Source organism: Sciurus carolinensis, chromosome 12, assembly GCF_902686445.1.
Source record: "Sciurus carolinensis chromosome 12, mSciCar1.2, whole genome shotgun sequence".
Lineage (NCBI taxonomy): Eukaryota > Metazoa > Chordata > Mammalia > Rodentia > Sciuridae > Sciurus > Sciurus carolinensis.
Genome location: NC_062224.1, coordinates 103,473,184 through 103,491,029, shown reverse-complemented (window position 1 = coordinate 103,491,029; position 17,846 = coordinate 103,473,184). Strand labels below are relative to the sequence as shown.

Here is a 17,846-nt window from a genome sequence, read left to right as displayed (position 1 = left end):
GTTCCTTGAATTGTATCACTAGGTCATTTATTCAAAATCTTTATATTTTTTTAAATTTTGAGACAGGTTCTTACTAAGTTGCCAAGGCTGACCTTGAACTTGTGATCCTCCTGTCTCATTCTCTCAAGTAGCTAGCTGGAATTGGAGATGTGCACCACCACACCCAGTTTCTATTTTTTAAATATAGGCACTTACTGCTGAAAACTTCCTTCTTACCACTGTTTTTGCTGTATCACATAGACTTTGGTATACTGTTTTCATTTTCATTTGTTTCAGTAAATTTTTAAATCTCCTTTTGATTTCTTTATTGATTCCTTTGGTAATTCAAGAGATTGTTGTTTTATTTTTATGTAGTTGTACAGTTTTGAAAGTTTCTTTTGTTGATTTCCAGTTATATTCTGTTGTGATAAGAGAAGATGCATGTTATGATTTCATACTTTTTCTTTTTAATTTGACTTTATCTTGTGATCCAACATGGTCTATCCTAGAGAATGTTCCATTTGGCGATAAGAAAAATGTGTATTCTGCAGCATTTGAATGAAATATTCTGTAATTACCTGTTGGGTCTACTTGGTCAATACTAAAATTTAACTCAAGGGTTTCTTTGTGGACTTTTTTTTTTTTTTTTTTTTTTTAGCAGGGGTGGGCTGGATGAGTTGTCCATTGATGAAAGTACATCATCGAAGTCTCCAATTGTTATTGTATTATAATCTATCTCCCCTTTTAGATCTAATGTTTGCTTTACATGATTTAGTGCTCCAGTGGTGGGTGCACATATATTTGCAATTGTTATTTCCTCTTGTTGAATTGATCCCCTTATTGCTATATACTGACCTTCTTTGTCTCATTTTACAGGTTTTGACTTAATACCTATTTTATCTAATATAAATATAGCTATCCCTACCTGATTGTAGTTTCCTTTTTTATGGTATATTTTTTCTTATTCTGTTACTTGTTACTTTCAATCAATGTGCCCCTTTACTAGTGAACTGAGTTTCTTGTAGGCAGCATATTATTGGGTCTAGATTTTTGTTTTTTTTAACTCATTCAACCAATCTCCATCTTTTTTCTTTTTCTCTTTTTTTATTTTTTTATTTTTTGTACCAGAATTGAATCCAGAGATGCTTGAGCTTTGTCCTCAGTCTTTTTAATTTTTTATTTTGGACCAGGGCCTCTCTAAGTTGCTTAGAGCCTTGCTAAGTTGCTGAGGCTGGCTATGAACTTGTGATCCTCCTGCCTCAACCTCCCTCCAGGATGCCCTCTAACTTTTAATTGAGAGACTTAATCCATTTACATTCAACAATATTAGTCACAAATAAAAACATAACTCCTATAATTTGACACATTTAGGGGTTTGTTATATGATATAAAAACAACCTAGGATGCTGGTTGTATATGCTGAACTGACTTTGTTTCCTGGTTATTGTTCATCTTTGTAGTTTGATGGTTTTCTGTATTAATAGGTTTATTTCTCTTCTTTTTATCTTATGTTTATCTGCTTTACTGTTGAGTTTTGTCTTCATAGTGCAGTTATCATCATTTCGCTTCTAATGTAGTATTCCCATAAGCATTTCTTTTAGGATCAGTTTGGTGTTGATGAATTCCCTCAGTTTTTAATTGCCTGGAAAAGTTTATTTCTTCTTCATTTTTGAAGGGTAATTTTGCTGGGTATAATACTCTTGGTTTCCTCTTTATATATATATATATATATATATATATTTTCCTTTCATAACTTTGAATAAACCATCTCATTTTGTCCTACTCTGTAAGGTTTCTTTTGAGAAGTCTGCTGTTAGCCTAATAGGAGTTCCCTTATATGTGACTTGATGCTTTCTCTTTCTCCTTCTTTTCTTCTGTTCATAGAATTATCTCTTCATCTTGTACTCTTGACAGTTTGATCATAATATGCCTCAGAGAGGAACTTTTTTGGTTGACTCTGTTAGGGGCTTTGACTTCCTAGACATGGATGTCTATATCTTCCCAAAGATCTGGAAAATTTTCAGCAATTGTTTTATTGATTATGTTTTCTATGCCTTTCCCACCTCTTCTTCTGGAACACCCATAAGGTAACAGTTTGCTTACTTAATGATGTTCCATGAATTTCAGAAACTTTCTTCATTCATTTTAATTTTTTCTTCCCTTTTTTTCAATCTGACTGAGTTTTTAAAAAGACCTATCTTTAAGCTTAGAAATTCTTTCTTTGGGGCTGTGGGTGTAGCTCAGTGGGAAAGCCCTTACCTAGCATGCATGAGGGCCTGAGTTCAGTCCTCATCACTGAAGAAACAAATCTGTATTTATTCTTCTTGATGATAGTTAATGATGTTCAGGTTCTCAACTCTATTTTTTATTTCATTTATTGAGTTCTTTATCTCCAAGATTTCTGATTGGTTCTGGTTATGATCTCCATCTCTGAACAGAATTTCTTATTTGCATCATGAACTGGCTCCCTAATTTCATTGAGTTTTCTTTCAGTATCCTCTAATATTTCAATAAGTTTCCTTAAAAATTCATTATTTTATTTATTTATATATACATATATATATATATATTTATTTATTTATTTGCATTCCTTCATAGGCAATTTGGTGATGTTCTTTTTAAGGGGGTCTGTGCTAGAGAATTATTATATTCCTTTGGAGGTGTCATGTTACCTCATTTTTTCTTAATTCTTATGTTCATACATTGATATTTGTGCTTCCATTGAGTCACTTGCCTTTACCCATTTTATAGTGTAACTTTCTTGGTAAAATACTTTCTGCTGGTGATACAACCTAGGGCACTGGTCATATAATGCTGAGTTGACTTTGTTTCATGGTGGGCACTTTAGTGTGTGTTCTTGTAGCTTCTTGACCTGTAATCAATGTAGTCAATGTCTGGGTGTTTCAGCAGTCTAGGCTTTTGAGGTTGTGGGGTTGTACTGACAGATGGGATGTAGCTCCCTTACTCAGGGCCAGTTTACTGGAAGATCTAGGTGCAGTGTGCCAGCTGCACAGGTGGGGCATCCATCAGTTTCCATGGGCCACATAAGGGTAAGGCCCAGATGGTTGGTGCAACATGCTCAGTAGTGAGGTGATGTGCCTGTCAGTGTCTTGAGTCTTACATGGGAGCCAGGCCACACAAGTGGCCCAGGTAGGATGTTTGTCAGTATCTGAGGGCATCATGGATGCCTTCACAAGCCCTCTGGGAGCCAACCTGAACAGGAATGTCTGCCTGGTTGCTTCTTGGGGCTGAGGGTGGGTAGAAAGAGCTAAACATCTGCTTCTTAGGACTTCGGTTACCCAAACTTATAAGAATAGCTGGTCAACACAGGAGGCTGGGCAGGGCCTGGCTGCTTCTGGGACAATGGAAGTATGGTTGAGGCTGCAAGAGTGGTTTCTGGGTGCATACGCAGGTCAAATCATTTGGTCTGCTGCTCAGGTGCTTCCTGGGGCTGTGGGAGGATTGGAAAGCCTCCTGACTAGTTCACAGAAATAAGCTGATGGAGCTGCTGGGAGCAGCTGCCCAACTGCATCATAGAGCCTGGGTCTGCAGCATCTAAAGATAGTATCTTGCAGCAGGAACCCAGGTAAAGGCAGGTACAACATAGGCCAGGATGTTTCTCTGGGGGCAACTCAGCAGGGTGGTAACCCAGCAACTCCCTAAAATGGGCTTAGGGCTTGCAAGGCTCACAGGGTTCTCCAGAAGCAAAATGCCTTAGGTGTCTGTGGCTCAAATGGAGACCACCAGGAGTGTTCTACCTACCCTTTCCCCACCAAACAAAGTCTCTTTTGGTTCAGAGTTGATCTCAAGATATGGAATGTAGATGCTGTGTGCTTTATTCCCTTCTTTATAAGGTCATCATGTATCTCCATACTGTTCATCATCTTTGTCTCATCCCCACTGAATTCTGATGCTTTACTTCGAACACTCCAGTGAAATGGCTTTCTTTCTTTCTTTCTTCTTTTTTCTTTTTGGCCTTTGTTATGAAAGAAAGTATGTGAGGCACCTCTAGTTAGCCATCTTGCTGACATTATATGTTTTTACCCATTTTTAAATTGGGTTATTTGATGTTTTGTAATTGGGTTAGGATTAATTTTATTAAGGAGAATAAAGATATGTACACTAAAATCTATTGAACATTAACAAAATAAATTGAAGAAGATAGATAAATGAAAATATATCCTATGTTCATGGATTGGAAGAATTAATATTGTTTACTTGTTTATAGTACTTAAAGTACTCTACAGATTCAACACAATTCATATCAAACTTCCAATGGCATTTTCACAGAAGTAAGATAAAAAAATTCTAAAATTTTAATGAAACCACAAAAGACCCTGAATATTCAAATCGGTCTTGAGATAGTATAACAAAGTTGAAGGCATCATACTTCCTAATGTAAAATTATATTACAAAACCATAATAATTAAAATAGTGTAGTTCTGGAACAAAAACAAAGACATATACAATAGAAAACAATAGAGAGCCTCAAAATAAACCCCTATGTTTATGGTCAACTAGTCTTGACTAGAGAGCCAAGAATAATCTCTTCAATAATTAGCGGAAGGAAAACTGGATATGCACATGCGAAAGAATGAAATTTGTACCTTCATCTTACACCATACACAATAACCAATTCAAAATTGATTAAAAATTTAAGTATAAAACCTTAAAACATAAAACTCTTACAAGAAAACAGGAAAACTCCTTGTCTTTTGTCTTGGCAATGATTTTTTAAGATGTGATACTGAAGCACAGGCAAAAGAAGCAAATGTATATACATTGGTCTATGTTAAACTAAAAAGCTTCAGGCAGCAAAAGAAAAAATTGACAAGATGATAAGGTAACCTACAAAATGGGCAAAAATATTTGCAAATCATATATCTGACAAGGAATTAAAAGCCAAAATATACATAGTCTTTATTTAGAGAGTATGGTGGAGAACAAGGTGAGGAATCCATGGGTAAACAAATGATTATGAGATTACTGCAGTTGTTGTGCTGAGGGAAGAGGAAGTTTGTCATAGAAAATGAACCACCTGACTTTATGTCTCTGCATAATCATCTACCTGCCGCATATAAGCAATGCTGTCGAGCAGAGAGGCAGAATCAATACGCTGATAGTACTCCCAGTGTGTAGCAGAGTCTTCACTGCCTCTGAGTCTTAACTCTCAGGCAAGTATCTACCCACTTAATCCCTCCCATGCCAGTATCTTCTATACTTAGTACAGTATTCCCTTCTTATGCTCAATTTTGTTTTTTTGCAATTTTCATTACCTGTAGTAAAACATGGTTCAAAAATATTAAATGGAAAATTCCAGAAGTAAACAGTTTATTCATTTTAAGTCATGTTCTGTTTGAGTAGCATGATGAAATCTTGTGCCATCAGCCGTCTTGCCTGGGACATGAATTATTCCTTTGTCCAGTGATTTGAACTATATGTAGCTGGCCATTAGTCCCTCAGTAGCCATCTCAGTTATGAGAGTGACTGTCATGGTATCACAGCGTTTGCGTTCAGGTAACTCTTACACCGTAGCCTAACAATGCCTGTCATTAATCTCAACTCATTTTTCTGTGCTAATGCAAAACTAAGACATAGACTTTACAGAAAAATTTGGACAAATGCACAAGCAAAGAATGAGAAAAAAATTAAGCACCTGAAATACCATAATCTGATGATAACAACATTTGTGGGATCCCAGCTTTAGGAAGGCAAGGCTGTGGAAAAAAAAAAAAAAAATAGAAAAAAAACTGAAAAAAAAAAAAAAAGAAGAAGAAAAAAGTGATTGGCAAATAATAAAAAGTGACTGGAAACTGAGAGATCAGGATTCCAGTCCCAATTTTTTCCCTAATTAGCAATCTCTCTGTTTCTTTATTAGAAAAAGAAAAGTATTTTGACATCTGTGTTCTCTAAAGAGAGAGAAAATTTAAGCATAGGATAGGATAGAAGGGGTATATTTATTGGACATTCTCCTCTTTAGTTGGTGGTCAAAACACTGAGGAAACTTTGAAGGGCTGAATGCCCAGAGAGAAGAGGTACAAAGGGAAGCTGTGAGTGGGACACCAGTGGAGTGGACCAAGGCAGAGAAACCCCTGGTATTCTCTTTGGTTCTTGCCTTTGCTCTGGAACATGGCTGAGCTGTTGTGAGTAAAAGCGGCCCCTGGTGCTGCAGTCTGTGGCTCCACTGAGTATTTCTATGAGCAACAGACAGTGCATGTTTCTGAGGAGCTCAGGTCCCCTTGGAATAGACTGTGGGCATAAGGAAGAGCTGCACTAGTTCACTAGTAATGGCACTTCTGGTGCCCTGGGGCTCTTGATCTGGGGACACAGTGAATGTGGGGGACAAGCTAATACCAGTCATCTCCTGACCACCACGTTTACCTCCACTCATGACCATTTTTGGCAGCTGGGACAAGAGGGCAGAGCAAGCAAAGGAACACCTGAAGTTCAAGGTTGAAAGTGGCACATATGCAGAACAAGCAGTCCCACAAAACATCCCATCTGTGATGTCCAGTACTGCATTTGGCCAGGCCTCAAGGCTGCGTGTTCTTCATTAAACTGAGCATCCTGGTCTCAGGACTTTGAAGATAGGAATCACACATCCCAAACCAGACACTGCCCACAGTAGTGGAAAGAGAAGCCAAGTGTGGTGAATGATTAGCAGAACTGCCAGACTGCTGAAGAGTCTGTGGGTGGGGAGCACCTGGACAGCTATTCCATAGGGGAAACTCAGCTTGACCACAGGAGCCTGTGGAGGCTCTCCACCCACCTCAGACCTGCCTCCCCCACATTACTGAGGGTCCCTGGGAATAGCCAGTGCCATTTGTCCATCATGAGTTGCTAGAGTGAGCAAGAGAGACTTCTGGAATTCAGTAAACATGAATTTTAACTGCACTGACAGACTCTTTGTCCTCACAGAGACTATAATACAGTAAAAAGCCTAGTATACACATACACACACACAAAATATACAAATATGCATTACTAGTTAAAGAGTTCTTTAGAATTAGAACGTGTCATGAGTGCTGTGCAGAATGCAGTTTAGAGGATTCAAGGGCAAGCGTTGTCATGGGAGAGGTGGTGGTTGGTTAGAATCACCCCTAGCCATGCCATACAAAGTGGCAGGTTACTGGGGGGAGGTCTTAGTGTAAGGTTCTTTTAGAAGCTCTCCTTTTAATCTGTCTCCTTTTGATTGCTTATGTCCTTGTCATCTTCGTCTTTGTCAATGTTCGTAACTCATCTTGTTTCATTGGGAAATGACTCCAGGAGAGACCAGCTGTGTGGCCAGGGGCTAAGTCAGGGATTCAGAGGTGGCATTTCTATGGGGAATCGGCACAAGGCCAGAGTCTAAGCCTCATCTGGCCAGACTTTTCTTAGTAGTTGAAACAGGATGTGAAGGATATTTAGTTTACTACTCTAGAATCCTCTCCACCCTTATGCATCTTCCTCTGTGCCTCAGGAGGCTGTGCTTTATGGACAGTAATAATGACCTTCTTCCCTTCATGGCTTCTGGTTAGGTTTGCTAACAAAAAGCATGATGAGGGTGTGCTAAAAAGGAAGAGAGTGGGTCCAACATGTTTATTCCTGACTTCCCTCTTTTGTTGGATTGTGGTAGGTTGGTTGCATCATCTATAGAAGGTCATAACTCCTGCAGAAGGTCCCCTTCTATGGATAAAACTACCTCTCCACATCCCATAAACACACATCTTTGGGCCTTCAGGCTAGGTGTGGTTAGCAGCTCTTCACTGATGCTAACCTGTTACAGTTTGGATCTGGAACGTCCCTTAAAAGCTCATGTGTTGAAAACTTGGTCCCCAATGCAGCAATGTCCAGAGGTGGGGTATTTGGGAAGTGATCGGATCACGAGGCTCTGACCTCATCAGTGGATTAATCCATTTGATAGATTAATAATCTGAATGGACTACTGGGAGGAGGAGGAATCTATCTGGAGGTGGAAACTGTCTGCAGGTGGAGAATGGTTGGAGGAAGTAGGTCACTGGGGACGTGACCTTGGGGACTATTAACTTGTCCCTGTTTCCCCTTTCACCCTGCTCTATTTTCCTGGCTGCCATGACTGAGCAGTTTCCTTTTCCACATCCTTCCACCATGATGTTCTGCCTCACCTCAGGCCCTAAGCAATGGAGTCATTGACCATGGACTGACATCTCTGAAACCATGAACCAAAATAAACCTTTTCTCCTTTAAGTTGTTATTGTCAGGTATCTTAGTCAGAGTGATGAAAAGCCAAGTGTTTTTAGCATTCCTGCAAGCATTGCTTTAAATGGTTCCTTTAATTAACCCACTTAATAATTTTACCCCATTCAAGTGTGTGATTCTGGATCAGTAAATGATACAGTAACTTATATCAAGAATGGGCAGGAGTGACCTTCAAGATGGGAATTTGGGATGCGTTTATCCATATACATATGAGAAAAGCATGAGTAACCTCCTTGGTAGGGAAAATGGGATGTTTAACTTTTAGCAAACAGTAGCATCATAGTTTCCTAATCCAATTGCATGGATTGAAGTACAAATGAAAGGCAAAGGTTGGCAGAGAAAATGACTTTGGCAAATTGATCACATGATAACAATAGTGATTCTCAAAATTTGGGGGTCAGCTGACTCTTTGGGAGACCCTAGAGCTGTACTATCTATTGTGGGAGCCATTAACCACATGTGGCTATTTATATTGAAATAAAAATTAGTTGAAGTTAAATGAAATTTAGAATTTAGTTCTTTAATCACATTCATGTGCTCAATGGTCAAGTCTGGCTAGTGACTGCCATGTCATAGGACAGCATAGACATGTCATCATCATGGAGTTGTGTTGAAGAGCACTACCCATGAGGGGGCATAGAGTGAAGAGAGAAAAACACCGAAGTCCTCAAACACTCAATTCAGAAGATGCGAGGAAAATGAAAAGCATTTATGCCAATCTTAAAGGGACCCCTCATTCTTAGAGTTGCAGGGAAGATGTGGTCAAGAATCTTGCCAGGGGCAGCATTTTATGGCTTATAGCAGAGCCAATTAAGTGCTTGCCCATGCCAGTCTCTAATGCCAAGTCAAAGGTGCAGGTGGGAGAAGGAATGGGCCCCTGAGAGATATGTGTATGGGAGAGAGAACAGGTGAAGTGAGAACTCCCCAATTCCCTAGGCTCTTTCTCCCACTGGAGAGAGAAAGCCTTCCTCGGCACCCTGCCCTGTCAATAGCCACACCTAGGAGGATGCCATCACCAGGGGACAGCAATCTATGTAGGACCCCCTCCCACCACTCTGATAACCAACCGCCAGGTCCATAACAAGGGTAGGTCCCAGTGTAGCCCAAGTGAGGCTGTACAAGACCTGGTCTAAGGTGGGAGAGGAAATCAGTATGCCAAAGTATGATAGGTCCTCACCAGTGAGGCTTGGCCAGAGTGTGGTGAGCACGGGCGGAATGAACGCTGCAGGTGGAACGTGAGATCGAGGAGTGGACTGGGTCACGGTGCGAGGCTGCCTTCCAGAGATACTGGATCTAACATGTTGACTTGAACATGTAGGAGTGTAGAAATCACCTGCTGGGTCAGCCGGTTGAAACCTGGACTCAACCATGATCTATGTTCAGTGAAATTGACATTCCGGAATTTTCCTGACAAACTCTAGAGAGGCACCGTCACAGAGAATTTTCTGTAGCAGTGGAAATTTCCTATAATTCATGCTGTCCAGGACGAAGACTTCCAGCCACCTCTGGCTACTGAGCACTTGAAAGGCGGTCAGTGCAAGTAAGAAACTGATTTTAAATCTAATTTCGCTTTAACAGCGAAATTAAATTAATTAAATTAAATTTTAACATGTTTCTGGTGGCTACTGTATTGGGTGGTGCTGTTGTAGTTTAAGGAGGTGGCAGGCTCAGGAGAATGGGAACGTGAGAATGGACCTGTTAAGGGCCACCTGCTTAGCCACCCCTTCATCATAATCCCTGTGAGGCTTGGAGGAGACTTGCTTGTGCTTTGGAGCCCACCCTGGCTGGGCCTCCAGGCTTGATATGTGCTTATTATCTTTTGCTTTTGAATAGTTTTTCCATTCCTATTTTTTTCCTCCTTAACCCAAAAGTTATATGGAAAAATGTCTTTTAATTTGTGAATAAATTGGGTTTTTCTTTTACTATTCTTTTTATGTTGATGTTATTTCTGCTCTTTATATTTTTCTTCATAAACATTCCTTGAGCAGTATTCAAACCTTCTCTATTCCATTAATTTTTTTACATGATTGACTATATCTGAGATGAGTGTTATATTCTTTGGCCCAGACCGTTTATTTTTCTCTTTATTCCTATCAAGTTTTGTTTAATGGTATATGCATAAATTTAATGCTGCATTGTCAATACCTTACAGTTCATAATTATTCCATCTTCTTGGTGAGTTGAATATAATAGAAAGAAGAAAACATCTTTGTCCCTCTTAATTGTTAATGTGTCTCACCTTTAATTTTCTTTTGTCTGATACTAGCATAGCAGCATCTGCTTTTTAAAAATTATTTTTCCAGTAGAGATGCCTGTCTGTGTTTTAACCTTTTTGTATCCCCCCATTTTAAGCATATGTCTTACAGATACTATGTAGTTTGTCTAAGAATTTTAACCTGTTCTGAAAATGTGTTACCTTGATGTAGGGGGCGGTTAAGATATTTAAATTTATTGTGACCCTTGATGTATTTGGACTTACCATTGTATTTTGGACCCTAGCTTTTCCTTTTTAAAAAGTTCCATAAAAATGAGTGCCTTAAGCATTTACTAGAACTAAAATCCCCCCTAAAACAAAGCTAGGTCTCTTAGGATAGAAGGCTGGAGGAACTGGAGGCTAGTGACACATCACTGCATTTTATGTCCTCTGAATGTCCTTAACACTGTGGCTCCAACTGTATAAAACCTTACAAACAACCCCACTGACTCTTAAAATCATATGACAGGTCACATAGGCAAACTTGTCCTTGGCTTCTCAGGACACCATAAATTTGTGATAGTTTTTATTCTTTTGTTCCTCAAGTAAATGAACTTTACATTCTGAGATTTAATGACAGTTAAGGCTTCACCTGGCTGGACCTCCCTTGAAACAGCACAGTCTAACATGGCAGTTACTGGTTGGCTTTCTCTGTCACCAAGAAAGGACAGAAGATTCTGCTATATTCTAAGAAGTGATGCAGTGAGGTGGTTAGGAGTACAGAGTCTAGGAATGCCCTGAGGCTACTGGAACCTCAACTTTGTCATCATTTCTGCCATTCGCTGTCTATGAAACCTCAGCTCAATACCCTCTCTAGGTCCCGTTTTCCTCATATGTTAAGTGAGATGACAATAGAATCAGCTCGGAGGATTCAAAGAGAACTTAGGTAAGAACACTCATCAGACCCTTGGCACAGAGTAAGAACTCTGAAAATGATAGCTGATGCTATTAATAATAATAAGTATCTTGGACCACCTGCAGAACAATAGACAAGACTATTTTCACACAAATTATCGTTTCTTTAGTCCCCTGAGAAGGACAGCAGTGTTTCTGGAAGGCACATAACTCTCTGCAGAGAGGCCTCGCTTGCCTTGACACCTCAGCATCCCCAGAGCTGACTGAGATGGCAGCCGTGAACAGAGGCCTGAGGGCTGAGCAGGTGCTGCGTTCGCTGTCTCGTCCCTGCAACCTTTGCCCTATTTTACCTATTCGCAGTTGTTGTGGTAGGAAGAACTGGCCTTAATGAAATATTCAGTCCTGGGCCTTTTCATGTCCCAAATTAACTTTAATGAGCAAACAAGGAAAGATCAAGAGACCCGCCACTGGAACTTCGGGAAACTTTGAAGCAGAAGCCAGGATGGGGTAGATGCCCTCTGGCAATCAGCCAGCGTTTGCTTTTGGATGACAGCAAACCCTCAGATCTTGTTCATCTGGGCTGCAAACAAGGGGCTATGGTACCAGAATACCTGAGGCTCCATCTTTTGCTCATTCAACAAACGTGTTGAACATCTGTTGTGAGCAAGATGCTCGCTCTGCTGCTGTGAGTAAATGCTTCAGGTTAATATCTGGTGAATAAGACACTGTCTCTGCCCTTGAGAAGTTCATATTCTAGGACAGGAAATTGTATGCGCCCAAGTAGCCATAGTAGGAGGGGGACTATGACATGTTGAAAGAGATACAAAATTTACTGAATAAAGCTGTGATTTCTCTCACCTTGGAGGGAACTGGAATGACCATATTTAGGAAGTTAGATGGGAACTGTCCTTTTCAGAGCAGTGGGATTTGGACAGGAGTGCAGTATTTTTTTAGATGGAGCACACATTGTGAGTACTGACAGAGAAATTCTGAGAATGTTCTGGCAACAGCAAGTTGTACCTACGCAGTACCTTCTGTGTTCTGATGGCAAAAATCTCTCAATCAACTTTAGCCTCAGTTTTTCCATAAGAAAATTGAGGCTAGGTCTATATTAATTGTGGAGATCAAATGATTCGCATTGCAATAGTCAAGGTGTCAAGTTCATTATATGTTCTCAAGTAATAGTAGTTAGCGTCTCCCACACCTGTTACTGGTTTTCCCCTTTATCCAGTCCCTAAGTTGGTGAAAAGCAGATTCTCACAAATATATACTGGGATATGGAGCTTGAGTGCAAAAAAGGAGCCGAAGATCAATGCGGATATTTAGACAGGAGGTTTAGGATTGGCACAGGTAGCCCCCACCAAGGGCAGTGCCCTTCTGTCATACAAGGACCCCAGTGTCCTGGGTGGAATGAGTTCTGAACTGAACCTTCTGACGGCCCCCACTTTAGTCCTCCTGTTACAAACTCCAGAGTGACGTGGTCCTCCTTTCCACATGTCCTGCCATATTCCTGTCTCTGAAGGGCTCTTTTTCACAGTTCCTTCCCTACTGCCCCGTCTTCTGGTTGAAGACTTTCCCAGCAAGGAGTTTAAGCATTCATCAGATGCTCTGCTTGTAGCCACACTGACCTTGTGGACAGGTCTCAGGAGTGGTGGACCCCTCTGGAGCTGCCATTGTCATTTTCATTCGTGGTATTGTTTGACACTGAAGCAGGATCTTAACTGCAGCTCCTCCTCTTGTCTGAGTTTCAGCAGAGGCTTCAAAGGCTAGCAATAAACTGTCCACGGGACAGTCCCACTGTGACTCCTGGGGGGATGGGCTAGCGTCTAGGAGAGGCACAGGGTCAGTGTCGTGGCCTTTGCTCACTACCCAGCTCCAGGCCTAGAAGTTTGGGCTGCTCAAAGATGGGAAGTGGGTATTTCCTGCAGAGAAATGTGCTTCGGTGTCCCGTGCATTTCCTGTACCCTGCTTCCCACGGGATGGTAGACAGAACGAAGGGTGCCTTTCCCCTTTCCTTCAGTTGAATGCAATGCACTGGCCTCAGGGGTGTTGTGTGGAGAGCAGGCCACGTATGCTCCAGAATTGCAGGTCCCAGGGGCCCTGTGTGACTCTCACCTGGGAAGTTCAGTTGCAAGAGGCTGTCCTGGAGCTGTTCTTACCTTGAGCAAAAGGGGACAGTCTTATGCCCACTGTCAGAAGCAGCACAGTGACTGTTGTGTGCAGGGCCTACACATGGACCCCATGGAAGTCAGAAGACTGGGGTCTCCTTCAAGGGTTCTCCCCTAAGAGAAAACCCCCAGAAGAGTGAAAGGTGCCCTCGGGGTTGAGAGGAGTTGTTGAAGGTACCATCTGGACGAGGGGCGATGTGGACATGGAGTTGCCTTAGCTCATGACCTCATGATATTTGAGGAAGCCACAGAGACTTCTCTGGAGAGAGATCACCCAGGGGACATGGACAGATGTGCCAGCGTTGGAAGATATTAACTCTTTCCTCCAGTCTTTTCTTCCCTGGGCACAGCATAGTTTGATGACTATACTGACTGGACCTTTATTATCTTAGTGGCTGAGATTTTGGTATAAGAGCAAAGTAAAGAGTGCTTTACTGTTTGCAAAGCTCTCTTGGTTATTTTGTTTCACTTGCTAATGACTACAACCCATGGAATGGGCAGGAATTTCCTCTCAATACTTGTTTAACAAATGGGATAACTGGTTCTATGTTGTTATGTGACTCAGCAATATAGAACTAGAAAGTAACATAACTAAGATCTGAACCCAGGCTTCCTGGCTTCAGGTTTTATCTGTTAGCCACTTAATGGCATCTAATCAGGACCCCTCCCCCGAAACATGTTATGAGCAGTTTAATGGTAGGGACCTTTTTTAAAATTTTTACTTTGGGAGTTATAGGAGCATGCCATGAGGTTTTATTGATTGATCCTTTCACTCAACAAATAGTTACATTTCAGTGGGAGAAGATAAATGATAAAGAACAAGCAAGCATGTGTATACATAATATTAGACGCCAGGGAAGAGGGGAGAGAAAAATGAAGTAGAGAAAGGAAATAGCATGAGCCGGGAAGCAGGGGTGGGGCCTGCTAATTTGAAATAGGGTCGTCAGTGAAGGTCTATGTGATAATGATGACATTTGAGCAGAAAGTTAAAAGGGGAAGCTAATGAGTTACACAGATATATGTGAAGAGTCATCCAGGAAGAAGGAACCGTCGGTATGAGGCCCTAAGGCAGGTGCATGTTTAGTACGTTTAGGGAAACGATCAGCAATTTTAGATACGTTGAACTTAAGGTGCTTATTCGACATCTAAATGAAGTTTTGTTGGCAGTTGTGTGTACATGTCCAGAGTTTGAAAGGGGCAGTGTTCTTAGGCAGAGTGAGCCAGGGAAACACTGGTGGGAGACCAGGACAGTGAGGAGCAGAGAGGGCCAGACTGCAAAGGACTTTGCAGGACATTATGGACCTTTGCCTTTTGCTCTGAGTGAGATGGGAAGTCACTAAGGAATTTTGAGACAGGAAGTAACTTCCTCAGACATAAGATTAAATAAGATTATTGTGGGTACTGTGTTGAAAATAGACTGTAGGGAGTTCAGAAAGAAGCAGGAGACCAGTTGGGGGGCCGTAGACAATTATCCAGATGGAAGGTAATCGAGGCATGGACCAGGATGTGAGAGATGAGGATGAAGAGAAGGGGTCATATTTCATATTATTTTGAAGTTAGTATCAAGAGGCTTTAGAGAACAATTAGATGTGCAGCACAGAAGAAAGAGCAACATCAGGGATGACAGAGTTTTAGTGTAAGGGATCAGAAAGATGAATTTGCATTTTATTGATACGGTAACAGTTGCAGGAGGAATCGGATTTTAGGGAAAAATCAAGAGGTTATTTGGGACGCTTTATGTTTGAGATACCTACTTGTTTCAATTGTTGATGACCATGAGTTATATATGGAGTTTGGGGAGAAGTCAAGACAAAAACATAAATTTGGGAGTTTTCAGTGGAGTAGTTGTCTAGACTGTGAGGGAGCTGAGCTTTTACCCTATTTACAACCTCACAAGTTGGCCTGCCACAGGCTCCTGGGTCATAGATAAAGGATTTTACTGTAGCAATAGCAATATTCACAGCATCTGAATTTTCCTGCTCAGTTCCCTGAGTCTGAATTCCCCCAAGGCAGCGTGGAGAATGCTGGAAGATACCTGTACACATGGTGGGTTGCAATATAGGCAAGGAACTCTGGGCTGAGGAAACCTGAATCCTTTGTGCTGGACAAGAAGCACACCAACTTTCCTAGGGGCCACTGTCCCTGTGTCCAAAGTTGTATGTGAAGCAAATATTCTTAAGAAAAGAGTCCAGATAAAGCCCGTCGGTGTCTCTGCTCACAAGCCATGTAGAAACCAGAGGGTTCCATGGAGAACTAGCTCCAAACACAGTGTCACCCTGCTAAAGAGTACTGTGAACATTTTTGGTTTTCAACAATGGGCCAGAGTCAGGGACCTGATATATTCTACAGTGTATGAGACAGAATCAAGCAAAAAGAATTATCTCATACCCCACACAAATTTTAAATGTCCTGTCAAGCCTTCACTTAAAATCAAACAACAAAACAACCTATAATTATTAGAGTCTAGACCCTATCTTCACATTGCAAAGTATTTTGAGTACAGCTTAATATACACTTACTATCAAATTAGTTAAATCAAAGAAACCGTCCATTTTCATTCAGAATTTGCCCAAAGTTATTCACCATTGGAGGCAGGGAGACAAATTGCTAGCAGCATTACCAATTGTTTAAATCACCACATTCATATCAGATGACATTTGTATATACTTATATATACTCAAATGTATATATATTTGTGTGTGTGTGTGTATAAATACTTACTTTGCCTTCATTTCATAAAGTCAAATAGAAGAAAAAATATTTTCGTGACTATTACCTTACTTCTCTTAAATAAACTTTCTCTGTTAAAGAAGTTATAGTCAGATGTTTGTGTCAAATAATGTTGAGAGGTTAATGAAGAGGTTAATAAAATCAACCATTGGATTAGCAGCATAGAAATCATTACTGACCTTGAAAAGAACAATTTCATTGGAAAGGTGGGGCAAGAGTCTCTTTGAAGTTGGTTCAAAGAGCATGAGAGGACAGGAATTGAGACATAAGTATAAACAACTTCTTTGCAGAGATGCCCTGCACAGAGGAGCAGAGAAATAGGGTAGTATGTGACTACTTAGTGCCTAGCACTAAGGGGCTCAATAAGCTCAGGAAAAGGGGCCTGATGAGCTGTGGAGGTGCTCAGTAAACGTTGGCCTCCTGAGAAGGTGCTAATAAATTGGTAGGGATAGGGCCTACTCAGGAAAGTCTTCTAGGGGTCTTTTCCTTTAGTTTTAGAAGAAATGATGGTGTTAGAGGATTAACACAGAGGTTAGAGGTGAACTTAACCCTGACTCTACCTTTTATGAGCTGCATGAACTTGGGCTAATTACTTAACCTTGCTAAGTTTCAGTTTCCTCATTTTCAAAATGAGGACAATCATTAGCATTATTATTATTATTAAATAAGAAAAATCATAAAGTCTCACTGTCACAGAGTAACTCTCAATAAGTATTTGCAATGCAATGCAAAACGTTTCTTCTTGAGTTACTTTGGATTAGGCAGAGAGGAGTGATGGGAGGAAGGGGGTACGGAGGTAGGAAGGATGGTAGAATGAATGGGACGTTATTACCCTATGTATCTGTATGACTACATGACCTGTGTGATTTTGCATCATGTACAACCAGAAGAATGAGAAGTTATGCTCCATTTACATATGATGTGTCAAAGTGCATTCTACTGTCATGTTTGACTAATTAGGACAAATTTTTAAAAAAAGAAGTAATTATTACCTCTAGTATATGGGATTAGTACCAGAATTTTCAGAATAAAAAACTATTGAACTGGAAAAAACAAATTTCTTCAATAAGGACATGTGAAAATGTTATATGGGATAATGATAATTTTTTTTAACTCCATTCTCTCCCCATTCTTGTGCAGATCCGGAACAGGAATTGGGCTGAGGTGCATATAGGGTAGGATCTCTCCACCTCCTCTTTCTGTGCAGTCAGTCTAAAAACACAGCCTGCAGTGAGAACAAGGAAGCAATGACAATATTTCTAGAAAATGCTTCTATAAGCATTATCATTTTCAACTTTAACAATGCCTTAGTAACTAAGAAGAATTATTACTCTTTTCAATTAGACATGAGGGCTGGAGTGTAGCTCAGTGGTAGAGCACTCACCTAACATTCACAAGGCCCCAGGTTCAATCCCCAGTCCCAAAACTAAATAAATTAATAATGATGATGCTATATGATTGAAATAGATAGTGATTTTGAGGTTCAGTTCAGCCATGTGACTTTGCAAGTTTACTTAGTAAGAAAAATTAGGAATTCAACTTTGGAAACTGATTTTCATTCATTACAAAATACTGCATGCTTAGAAAGAAAGGGGCAGGCAATGCTCACTGAAAGGTGGAGGGTGAACAGGACCCAAGTCCAC

General features: G+C 40.6%; 1 non-coding gene across 1 annotated transcript; it reads right to left on the bottom strand.

Moving 5' to 3' along the window:
* Positions 1–17,319: 17,319 nt before the first annotated feature.
* LOC124962495 (small nucleolar RNA SNORA51) lies at positions 17,320–17,450 on the bottom strand. The gene has a single exon (XR_007104510.1). It is a non-coding gene; the product is annotated as a small nucleolar RNA SNORA51 (small nucleolar RNA).
* Positions 17,451–17,846: the final 396 nt, after the last annotated feature.